The sequence below is a fragment of the Idiotropiscis lumnitzeri genome, chromosome 5 (genome assembly GCF_059441095.1).
Source record: "Idiotropiscis lumnitzeri isolate Australia: NSW breed Sydney's pygmy pipehorse chromosome 5, RoL_Ilum_1.0, whole genome shotgun sequence".
NCBI classification, from domain to species: Eukaryota; Metazoa; Chordata; class Actinopteri; order Syngnathiformes; family Syngnathidae; genus Idiotropiscis; species Idiotropiscis lumnitzeri.
In genome coordinates this window covers 11,412,544-11,425,571 of record NC_142395.1, presented here as the reverse complement: position 1 = coordinate 11,425,571, position 13,028 = coordinate 11,412,544, and the positions used below count along the sequence as shown (strand labels likewise).

At 38.3% G+C, this 13,028-nt stretch overlaps 1 long non-coding RNA gene across 1 annotated transcript; it reads right to left on the bottom strand.

Moving 5' to 3' along the window:
* Positions 1-3,198: 3,198 nt before the first annotated feature.
* Positions 3,199-7,152, bottom strand: LOC148336913 (uncharacterized). The gene is made up of 3 exons (XR_015843209.1): positions 6,876-7,152; positions 4,614-4,691; positions 3,199-3,974 (listed from the first exon to the last, which is right to left on the bottom strand). It is a non-coding gene; the product is annotated as an uncharacterized LOC148336913 (long non-coding RNA).
* Between the last annotated feature and the right edge of the window lie 5,876 nt (positions 7,153-13,028).

Here is a 13,028-nt window from a genome sequence, read left to right as displayed (position 1 = left end):
AAATGTAAACATTACTGCCATCTACTGCTCATTGTGGTACCCAAACTACACGGTGTGAGAGAGGCGATGTTGCCAAACGCGTGACGCTGTAATTTTGTGTATAAAGTAACGGAATTGATGATGATTTAAATATGAATGTGGTGATCAAGAACTATGGGAACTGGATGGATGGTTGAATAGATAGATTGGGGATGACCTGATAGATTACTAACATGTATGTTTTTTAAGATTTTACGAAAGAGGTTTTTTCGATTTCACCATTATCATCATTTCTTTATCCTCATTTAAATTTCAAATTTAAATTGGTGCATTGCAAGTACAGAGTATTGCTGAAGCATGAAGGTTATATCTCCCATAAAAAAACATGTTTAAAAAACGTTTTTTAAATGTATTATTTTTTCTGTGTGAAACTGTATTTATCTATTTATTTATTTATTGATTGATTTATTTATCTCTTTTTTTGGGGGGGGGGTTATTTGATTGTGTTTCGTATCTAATGTAATTATTACCTGATCCTAAAAGTTACCGTTCACGAATGGTACAGATATGATTGTTTAGTATGTTCACTTAATGCAAATATATATAGTCCAGTGAAGTCCATGTATGTATTATACAAGAAAAAAATGTGTATTTGAATTCACACCGACTGCACACTTTTTTATTGTCTTGTGTATTGTTCCGTGTTATTAAAACAATTATGCGTACTGGTGGTCACTCCTCAAGTTAAAACAACAGACAAAGCCACAGAGTGAAATGGAAGCTTCAGCCTTTGTTTCATCCATCATCTATTTCCCACCCACGAACACCACCACCTTATATTGTATGTATAACCCAAACTGGCAGAGAAGATCTAACAGCCACCAGAGAGCAGTGTAGTTCAATTCCAAATAGACCGAAATCCTGAAACAATGTTTAATAGAAAATTTGAAAGCCAAGAGATCGTTCAAATTGTTCAAAAATCCATTCATCCATTACTGGAAAAAGAAATGGAACAGATGGATTCAGAGGGGTTGAACAGAAGCCCTTTTGTATAAGTGGGTGAGGGTGATTTCTTGATTTTGGTTTTTTCATAGAGGGCACTGGGAGAAAGTATATTTTTCGCCATTGTGGGAGTGAACATGGCTAACTCGCTTCTTGGCCAATGAAAGCGACTCCACTCATTCCTTTTAAATTCAATGCAGGTATGGCACAAACAATTTGACATTGCAGAACCATATAAAGACTCCACGGATTCCATACAGAAGATCAGCATGCAAAAGTAAGTTTATAAGCACAGCACAGTATGACAAATTCCCAAACATGCCAAACTAGAATTAAAAAATGAAGTTGTGCCAGTTCTTGCACCATGTGATGCATATGAGAAAAGGACACTAAGTGTAGCATCCTACAAAGTTCTATAATGTACCCAAAATCGTTAATTCTGAGCCCAAATTACATTTTAGTGCTTCAACGAGTTTTGAAATATGTGATTGCTGCAGATGACAGAAACATGTATGTTTTTAAGATCTTCATTTTAAAGCGATTGGTGGAGTAGGTTGAGATGAACCAGGCAAATAGAAATTCTCATTCAATGTGAACTAGCTTTTTTTAAAATTTAAAACAAAAATTAATGATATTTGGGAATCAATTAAATCATCTCATCACTAATTGTTGTGATTTGATGAGTGTATAAGAACCCATTTTAGATGTAATAATTGACCATAAACTAAATTGGAAACCCAGACAACTCTAGTAAGGTCCAAAACTCCCAGAAGAATCGATGAGTACAGATACTTTTTATCCATAAAACTATAAAAAGTGTACTGTGCATTGATTTTACCCAACATGTATATAGAGATAAGCAAAGCGAGGAAAACCACATTATGATGTCATTACAAAAAAGAGTTATATGAATACTAAACATCCACCCATCATCCGAAGCATTAACCTCACAAAGATCGATGTTTGATTAAATGACCACAACCATCCATTATTTATTAAAGGCAATAATATTCATGGGTTGTGCTAATCCTGTTCAATTCAATTAACAACCTGCTTCATACAAAGTCTTTTGAGAGAGATGTGCTCTCAGAATAGAACTCAATTGGAAACAAAAGAGAATCAGCACAGTTATGAAAAGTGTGTGCATTTCTATCCAGAGTCTATATATATATATATATATATATATATATATATATATTTTGAAATGTGTCTGTCAAATGAAAATGAGACGTGAGTAAGGGGATGCGGCAAGTCAAAGGCTGAAAGTGCACACTGTGCTACTGTCCATTCTTTACACACGCACACACACACACAATTATTTTCCTCAATTCAACAATCTGCATGTCTTGTTCCATGTCCGCTTCAGTTGTAATTCCATGCCTTTGTTTCAAATAAAACTGGTTAACAGTGATACAAGTTTTTACATCTCCTAATAAGGATAAGCGGCACAGAAAATGGATGGACGGGTATATAAAATGTGGCCATTTTGTACATTTACTGATCAAGAATAGAAAATAAATAATAGTGTGCAAAGATCTGCAAAACTGTCATGTGGTGATTTCATATCATGTTTTATTGGTGAGTTTGTGGTGAGGTGTTGTGACGAGGGCTTCATTATTCATTTACTGACTCTTGATGGTTTCTGAAATCAGCAGATATGAGTATAGACGTACACTATGCACAATGCAGCCAAGTAGAGCAGACAGCATGGGTCCATAATGTGAGCGAGAGCGTTATATAAGAGCATTGCTTCTAAAAATAGAAATGCAGCAATGGTAAACAGGAGTCTAAACTGTTTGCCTGTGAGCTTTCAAAGGAAACCTGAATGAAATTTAGATTAAAGCACCATCTCGCGCAGAAACAGAGCAGCTGCTGATCATAACCACAGGCGTTTGTCGGCACACATATGAGAGGAGTGGTCCTCCTGCCATGTGTGAGTGAATGAGACTGATAAAGTCATATTTGATGGAGCTAAACAAAGCTTTACGTATGTGCATTCCCTCATGCGCATCAATGAATCAAAAGTTGTAACATTGCGAAATTCAACACAATTAAATTTTGGGCTATTGTTGCTTTATTTGCTTCTTTATTTTGGGTATGTGTTTAATTTTGTGACTGCATGCGCACATATGCTTAAAGTCAATTTGGCTGAACACACAGCATGAAAGAAGAAATTTATCGGCAAAGAAATCAATAAGTCAACACACAATATATGAATGCTTTTTGAAATCTTTTATTTCTATTGTTAGGATTTTTAGACAATATCTTATATGAGTATGGAAAAGTACTCCAAGGTGTGGACTTGAGCTAATGTTAACCCAACAAACACATTAAATTCAACGAGGATGGCTTTAAACTAAATAAATGTTCCAGAAATAAAAAGGAAATGAAATCAGCCGAATGTAAGGCAGTAAAAAGAGAAAAAAGCCAATGGGTTTCATAACCTTGCGCTATATTGAGAATTCACATTTCTTTGACCGACTGCGGGTACATGTTTTTAAGTTTCTGTTAAATAAAAATGGCAACCAAAAAAAATAAATAAATCATACCTGTCGAACAAGGAATCCACATGCAGGATTATGATTTTTTTCATTTTTCACTTATAGTCAAAAAACAAAATAAGTAGCTAAAAAGAATTACAATTTGCTGCACGAATTACAAATGCACACCTGCCATCCAACAAAAAGAACACACACAAATAATATTAAAAAAATCTGAGCTCATTGTAGCTGGTCTTTCCATAGATTTTTCCACTTTAATTTTTCCTCACAATGACGTATCAATATACTTTAACAATAATAGGAAAATGTTACGTTAATCAAATCGGATTAAAAAAAATCATATCATGTAACTTCCTTCAAAAATATCTTGATGGCATTTGTCAGCCTCACTATAATACTTACCATACAGCGTTACCCGTTTCTATTCCGGCAGGGGAACTTCTGGATGTTCGAGCATCACTCCTTTTTCCCTTTCATCTACTTCATGGTCACCTGCCCAACAAGGGTAAAAACAATCACGGTTCACGCACAAGTGCGTTGCATATACCTCAAATTAGCTTTATATGGACATAGCCTCATGAAATTAGAGATGAGTTTCCTTGTATAGGAAAAATCCAGGCTGTTCTTTTTTATTACAGCAAATCGCCCATCTTTATAAGTCACATAAATTAAAAAAATAAATAGAAATTCTTCAACGCATACTAATTGTGCAACGTAACTCCTTTGGCAAAAAAAAAAAACCCACACATACAAATGAGCCTCAAACACGTCACGCTGGAAAAAGGGCTTAAGCTGTTTCAAATGTATCGAGCAATGAAATGATGCTTATTTGATAAGCAACATCAAGTCATAGTATATACTTCTGCTTTGTGTTATACTGATGAGAGTGAATTGAAGTGATAAAACAAAATAATGAAGCAAGTGAATGTTTTGTTTAATAAAATAATAAGGCATATATAATCCTGAAAATTCGATGCATAAAAAAATGCAACACCCTAAAAAGAGGTAGATGTTATTGTTGCACTGTCCAGAAAGGATGCATCCATTGAGTTGGACACCAAACATTTGATTTATATGAAATAATTAGTAAACATAAAGTGCACAATTTAGGGGATGTGTTTTGGCTCTTACATTTGTTTTTTGCAGCATTCCCATTTTGTGGCGTTCTGAGCCGCAAGAGTCCACATCTTCAAAAGTGTGTGTGCAAACCTGTTTGACAGACAGTAAAATATACAATATTTGATCAGTAAAAAATTCTTTCAAAATAAAAAAAATCCAAAGAATTGAAAAAATATGCACAACTTAATAAATATTCAAAATGTATCTGCCTTTGACAAAAAAAACTTTATTTACCATTTGAATACAATGAAATCATAGTGGTGGAAAGAATATGACTATCGTACATCCTTGTTGTCATAAAGAGGCCTGTCATCCGATCTGGAGTCATTGAAATGAATTTAATGATGACTGACACCATGTGACACAGAAGACCTGTTTGTGCATCCTAATTAATTGTACCATAAATGACAGAAAAAGATCAAGACTTTTGGATCATTTCAGTGCACTGTGCATATACTATTGAAATCCCAGCATTTCTTTAATATTACTCATCGGTTGGAGGTGTAGAATTGAGGGTGTGGAATTGATGAACTAATAGATGAGCACAGAATTTGCAGTATTTGGTACCGCATGCACATAACGCCTCACGAGCCATGCGCATGCACATAAATCATTTAACATTATAAAGTACAATGTCCCTCTAAGGTCGGCTCTTAGAGAAAGGAACATAGTCTTTGGAAGGAGTAAAAAGGGAAACCATAGGACTAGGACTAAGAATTAGCATACTGTATATGGGGAACCTTGGGACAGAGAGTGTGAATGCTTGTGTGTTACTGTCAATTGTTAATACAAGATTCCCTGTCGCATCAGGTGTGTGTGTGTGTGTGTGCGTGCGTGCGCGTGTGCGTGAGAGAGAGAGAGACAGAGGCTGACAGACAGACAGTATAATAGTGTTAACTCCCCAGGCCCCACAAAGAATTGGGTTGTAAAACGAGGTTCACATCCTCCACAAATGCTTTTTGGGGTAAGGGCTTCCCATCTTCATGTATGCACAGCAAGCCCAGACCGCAAAAAGATTCGTGACGGACAACTCCCAGATCCACTTCTTGTCCACGACTCCTCTGGTCTTCGTCATCATCGTCATTGTTGTTATTGTGGTTCTGGAAGGCGAGTGTGTGTGTGTGTGAAGCCCACTGGATCGGCACTGCTTTTCAGCCAATGTTGTTATTAAAAAAGAAGTGTTGTGGACTTTCGTCTGAGGCTTTCCTGTGATTCCATTGGACGGAACTAATTATCACCGACCAATAGGAATGTAGCAGAAAAGAGCTCCTAAGCAGATGCTATAAGATACCTGACACTTAATAACTGCATACAATATGACTTAATAGTAACTATGTTTTTCAGTTTTGTGCACTATGTTCTGTGTGGTTCTAGTGTTTGGATTTTTTTTTTTTACTATATTTGATGTTTTGTCATGTGTCTATATCCAAAACCTAAATCAAAAGAGTGGCCCCACCCTCTATCCCTGTTTTCACGGGAGCCGTCCAAGCCTTTTCATGCGTGGACGCGTCTTCCAGCCGGTCACGATCCAACCCCGCTCACCGCTCCACCCCTCCTCCTCCTCCTCCTCCTCCCCCCCATCTGTCTCGAGCTCAACGGAGCCAGACGCTACTGACGCAGCACACGGCATGCTCACTTTCAGCAGTCACGACTCGAGCCTCAGCGCGCACAAAGGGACAAAAAACTGCAAAAAAGGACTCAAATGTCACTATCGAGCTCTGTTTCAGGCGGTGAGCAGCTTTTTATTTGATTATTAGATTCCGGTTCTTCCTAAAACACCTCAGAGAGACGAGAGGTCTTTGTGATCACATCTGAATCAGTAAAAAAAAAGAGAGAAAAGGGAAAAGCAATCGCAACAAATACACCCTAAATGTGTTGTTTGGTAAATGCAAGTGCATTGAATGTATCTGCCGTTCCCAGAGTGGTTTATTGTACGGACGTTGTGGAAAAGAGCACTTCAGCACCACGATCGAAGGATAGCTCCCCACTCGTGACAAAAAAAAAAACAGACAAAGCAGTAATACCCTAGCTTAATACATCCCACTTGCATTAAGGAGCTGGTAGCGAACAGCAAATTGCCAATGCATGCAAATATCATACCGCATTATTCCGAATAGTGTGATTCCATTTACGCAAACATATCCCCAAACATTCACATTTACTTCTCAGCTACACAGAGCAAATTGGCATGAATCAAAACTAAAAATTGCGCAAATGATGCAAAATGTGACAGGAAGATGCCAGACAGAAGAGAAAGCTTTCCTCAGTACTCACCATGCAAGATTGAGGAGTGTCACCATACAGGATAAAAAAAAGACCAAATAAAACTGCTCTCTGCTTTAAAATGTGCTCGAGCTTTTCGGTTCTTCCTACTGTGCACACACTGTACTCTTGAATGGTGTGCCTTTTATAGGAGTGATGCCCCCTATCTATTTCTGGATCACGATCCAACCCTGTTGCTATTTTTAGCATGCGCGTGATGAAAAAAAAGAAGAAAAAAAGAAAAGCGCGCAGAGGTTCCTTGGAGGAATTTCGTGCGTGCAGCCTTCATCACCCCCCGCCCCTTTACCCTCCTCAAGCCACCATCCCACCCTCCCTCCCTCTCGTGCATGGTTGTTGCGCGTGCACAAAGCATCTCCTCAATACAATGTGTGGAAATGCATGCTCATCTTCTGCAGATTTAGGATGCGGCGCTTATTACATTTTGAATTAGCTTCTTACGGTAAACAAAGCAAAAATAATCATCAATGACACGAGTATACAAATGATATCCAGCACAAATAGTGTCTGTTTAACAAAATGGCAAAAAGAAAAACGACTTCCTTCTTTTGATGGCTGCGTCAGTGTTGACGTCAGGTGGAGAATCTCCCACTTTGAAGAGGGACGCAGGAGCATCCATGCACAGCCTGTGGGCCCACTGTGGCAAAAAAAAGAAGAAACGAAGAAAAAGAAAGAAAAAAACCACACAAAAGGAACATGCTTGAAAACGAAAATAAAACAAGGAGGGAGATGCTGTGAATAAAATAAAAGCCCCCTCCCCTTTGCCTCCAATGGAAAGGCCATTTTATTATTTGCGCACACCTCAGGCTTGTCTTGTGATTGGAAGCGCCACAACGATAGATAAAATGTTTCTAACATGCACGTCAGCTGGTGATCATGAGGACAAATACTAAAGCCTTCAGGTCGGGTTTCCCCCTCCAGCATGCAGAGCCACGTACAGGTGTTGACCCCCTCCACGTGTGATGATGCAGAGCAACAGAAAGAGGTGGAGGGCTGCAGACCCCTCCACCCCTACCCCTTCCCCCTGCCTCCCCCCTGCACAGGGCAGAATGCTGAAACGCGTAGTAACGGAGCGCCGCTTGGCCGACTGATGATGCTATTTTTAACTCCCATCCTCAACATGCCTGCCGCTGCGGCTTTCTCTGCTCAAGGTGGCCTACTACTGTACACAGGGCTGGCGCATGCTGAATGGTCAATAGCTCTGAATAAATCTGGATCTGCAAATAAATCATCCCAATCAGAAAGTATATGATCAGAGAAAATGCAAGACGGTCCAGTAGTGCATCCGGCATCTTCCAGCCTTTGTTGTGAACATAAATATATAAATAAAATAAAATCAAACACTGAAAAAGACTTGTGTGCAACAAAATGATGTTCAAGTTAAGAAACCTGTTATTTTGTGTTAATTTGAACAGCAATCTTGAGGATTTCCTTCAGATGGCCTTGTCTTTCTCGACTAAAGTGCTGATTTAAGAAAAGAAAAATGTTACTTGTGTTAAAAGTGTCCAGTCGTTTGGCAAAATAGTGTCCATAATAACATACATATTGCGATTTACCCACAAACGTCATAAGACGAACATGTTAAGTGGGATGTGGCAGTGGACCTGTCCGTGGTGCTGAAGTTGGAACGACCTTTAATACAAAATCTTAGTTCTGTTGCGCCTAAAAATAACAGTCAACTGGGTGACAAATACAAATAGCTGACAAATAACGCAAATTATAAGTCTAAATAAGTTGAGTGTCATTCAATGTGTGATTTATTCCGACTCGGTGACTGTAAGCGTATGGTGTGAGCGCCAATGCTCAATGTGCCATATGATTGCCTGACTTCAGCTTTTCCAGAATTTTACTAACTTACACACACACAAAAAAAAGTTGTTGTAAAATATTTTTAAGCTGTTTTCAGTATTTTTCTAATCATAAAGGTTCAACATCCCACTGAAATGTGCAGTAATGTGACAGAGGAACTGTCTTTGGTGCTGGGTTTTGGAGTCCAGTTTTAACTGTTGTAACCTTTTTAAGTCTTCATTTTATGAACGGCCCATTATATGACATTTTTGGGCAGATGAGCCGGAAACAAGCAGCCACACTTTATTACAGACGTACTTACTATATTTCATTTTTTATTGAAGCTTTTTATATATGTATACAAAAATACCAATTCCATTAAAGTTTTGACATTGTATAAACCTAAATAAAAACAGAATACACATTATGTATTGCAAATCCTTTTCAACCGGTATTCACTTGAATGCATGGAGTAGAATGACAAGATATAATCAATTTTGTTTTGTTTGTTTTTGCAAATATTCTCTCATTTTGAACTTGCTATCTGCAACAACTAAAGAAAAATGAAGAAAAAAAAGAAAGAAAAGGTGGGACAGGACAATTAAAGACTGGGAAAAGTGAGGAATACTCAAAAATATGTCGTTGAAACATTCCACATGAGAAAAAGTTCAACGGAAATTGCTAAATGTCACAATTGGGTGTGAAAATCGCATAACCGAAGGGGTCAGTTGTTCAAATGTAAGCATGAAGCAAGGTTTACCACACTCAATTGCAAGAGCAAATAGTCCAAACGTTTAAGAACAGGGCCGAAAACCAACATTCAGTGCCAGTGACTTTTGATCACTTAGGTGGTACAATATTAAAGACCGCTGTCATTGTGTAAAAGTGAGTTACAGAAAATTGTCAATTAATAAGTCAATTAGTTGCTACATCTACAAATGCAACTTAAAACTGGACATGCAAACAGAAAGTTTGAAAGTCAACAACACACACAAACACCGGTACGTGGTCCAAACTCATCTGAGATGGAGTGATGCAAAGTGGAAAAGTGTGACGAGTCCACATTTCACCTTGTTTTTCGAAATTATGGACGCCGTGTCCTCCAGGCCAAAGAAGATAAGAACAATCAGCATTGTTATCAGTGCAAAGTTCAAAAGCCAACATAAGCGATGAGATGGGGGTTTTACTGCCCATGGCATAGCTAACTTGCACATCTGTGAATGCACCTTTAATTCTGAAAGGTACACACAGGTTTTGGAGCAACATATGTTGCCATCCAAAGGATCATCGTGTCATGGGAGTCACTATTTCAGCCAAACCACATTTTGGAAGTGTTAAAAAAAATGATTTTAGCAGTTTGAACATTAAATTCCGTGTCTTTATAATGTATTCATTGAGTGGAAAATGATTAGCAAATCATTGTATTCTGCTTATAACCTCACAGTTCAGAGTTGCAAGGTTTGATTCCTGCTGCGGCCTTCGTGTGTGGAGTTTGCCGGCTTGGGTTTCCTCCGGATTCCTCCCAAAAAGAACATGATGCCAACAGTAAAGCATGGTGGTGGCAGTGTGATGGTCTGGGGCTGCTTTGCTTCTTCAGGACTAGGACAACTTGCTGAAAAAACAATTCAGCTGTTTACCAGAAGATCCTGAAGGAGAATGTCCAACCATCAGTTTTTGCCCTCAAACTTAAGTGCTTTTGGATCACGCAGCAGGTCAACAGTCCGAAACAGCCAACAAGTCCACCCCAGAAGGGCTCAATAAGAACAAAAATTAACATTTTAAATGTGTACCGAAATAAACGCCTCATTGCAAAAATATAAAATATAACGTGTTATTAACGTGTCATAACTTCATGACAATTAGTAACAGTGATTTGTTTTTACACTACACCATTGATTTTAACTTCATGCAAAGCCAATAGTTCTGATCCTTTAAAAGTTCTTACTCTGTGGGAACTTTCTCCTCCTGGTTATTATGTAACGTTTTACTGAATGAAGCGACGCACTCGTGTCATGTTCGGCTCAAATCAGGTCCTGCGCTGTTTTTCTGCAGCAACTATAAAAAGTCACTATCACTCAATTATGTAATATCTTGCAGCAACATCCATTACTATACTCGGCAGTGCTGTTCTAAAAATACAAGCTCATGTGAGATGATACATTTGAACACAAAGATCATCAAAAGTTTAGCACTGGAAGAAATACCAAACTTTGAACAAGAGCGGAGGCTCTCATTTCTTGAATGTACACTTACAACACAGCTAAACCAATCTCCATTCCATGGCCAAGGCATATAGGGGATGATTTATTTATTTACTTTTTTGCTAATAGCCAAATAATTCTTGCGAGAGTGGACATGTATCAAAAATGTGCACACTTGTCTCAAAACTTTATTAAGCAAGCAATTTGCTTGAGCTCCTCCTGCAGTGAATGTACTACAAGTCTGAAAACACTCAATGGGTGCAGAGCCTCACACGCTCATTCAATGCAGTGGCACTGTGGTGTGCCAAGTCACATGCCTATTACATAATAAGGCTCCTACTGCCGGGCTCAACGTCCCTAACAAATCCATCCATGCTTTGATGCACATGAGCTATTTATATACTGCAGCTAAGACAGGGATGGTCAAAAATATAACTCCGCTCAATTATTCATTGAGAAACATTTCCTTGCAGAGCTGGCACACAGTTCTGTTGGACAGGAATAGAACAAGGAGGTAACAATAAATAATGCATATTAGCGATGCAGGAGTCTGTTCAGTGGCTTCAAATCTGAATGGGAAGGGTGGGGTAAATAAACCTGCATGCATGGCATGTATTTATAGCCAAGTGTGCATACGCTTCAGCTTCTCTGCAACCGTTCTGTTCTTTTACTGAATTCTAAAAATAGCAGACTGCACTGTGCTTGTGCCATTTTTAGGTCTTGTGATTTAAGGGGGTGGGGGTGGACGAATGTAACATGAAAGAATAAAAAAAAGGTTCACACTTGTGCTACAATATATAGTTGCACTTGAGCCTGTGAATGAATCCCTCCTATGATTATCCATTCAATGCAAACCATCACGTTTATAATTTGCCGCCAATGCTTTTGGGGTTTATTGCAATATGAACCGACGATATCTTAAGAGATACAGTCATGATCAGTTGGAGGATTCGACTGTTGCCTCGCACATCATAGATAAATTAAAATATAATCCGTAAACCTATATAATTCCATATGCCGCTGTCTGTTATGGGAATCATGTAATGTAAAGCATGTCATTTATTTATTTCTTTTTTTTTTATTGAGGCAAAATGTAGCAGTCTGATTTAATTCATGTGTGATTATGCTCAAAAAGGCGTTTAACCCCAGGCTCAGGTATACGGACTGCTAAAGTAAATCAGGTGCACTACTTTATGTTTCTCACCAAAAATGGCAAACTGTTTTAACCATTAATAACATAGAGAAAATACAAGATTAGTTATCCTTCAAACAAATTTGACACCGCTGTGCTAAGTCATAATTTTAGCCAAAAAGCCTGGATCCTTCAAGCAAGACCAAAGGTTTTTTTTTTTAATTCATACATGTGCAGCAGCAGGACCGTGTTGCACCCCCTTTTTGTCATTCTTGATCGTTTTAGAGCAATGTGGTGTGTTTTATTCAGTCACTTAAATGATCATTTCAGTCACTGTGAGATGTGTAACAGCTGAGAACCTGGCAGCCCGTTAGGCCCGATACAGTCGTTTATCAGATTTTATGAGACAGACTTGACAACCTGGTTGCCCTCTGGTCAACTGGTACTTTTATATTGGTTTAAATCCCCCCCTGCACAACTTGGAATTTCATGTTAGGTACACAGCAAATTTCGTAGGATACAATTTACGTTATTATGGATTGAATTTAACCAGACTACATACAGAGTTGTGAACTGAAAGCAAGAGTATTTGAATGATGATTTGAATACCGCCTCTCCTCAACTGTTAAAATATAAATTGAAGACACAAATCAAGATGCTTTGTTAAAAATGAATTTGGGTGATAGGAATCACTCATCTACTGAAATTTGGGTTGGATGAAAGATTTTTTCAGACATTACATCATTGGACAATATGGAATAATACGCCAATATTCTTTGCCCTTGTCTTTCCGCATAACAGCAAGCACAATTTTCAAGGCGCATCCTTGAAAATGTGCTAAAAGCAGCACCAGAACCTTGGGTTATTCTTGAAGCATCTTGGACACTGAATTAGATCCTCAGCAGGTTTCAGTGACGTAAAATCATTGGCATGGATCCAATGAAAATCGTTTACTGGGAGAGGGGCAAGCTATTCGAGACAATTAGCTCATTAGATATGAAAATGATATAAGGTGACCTTGCGAGG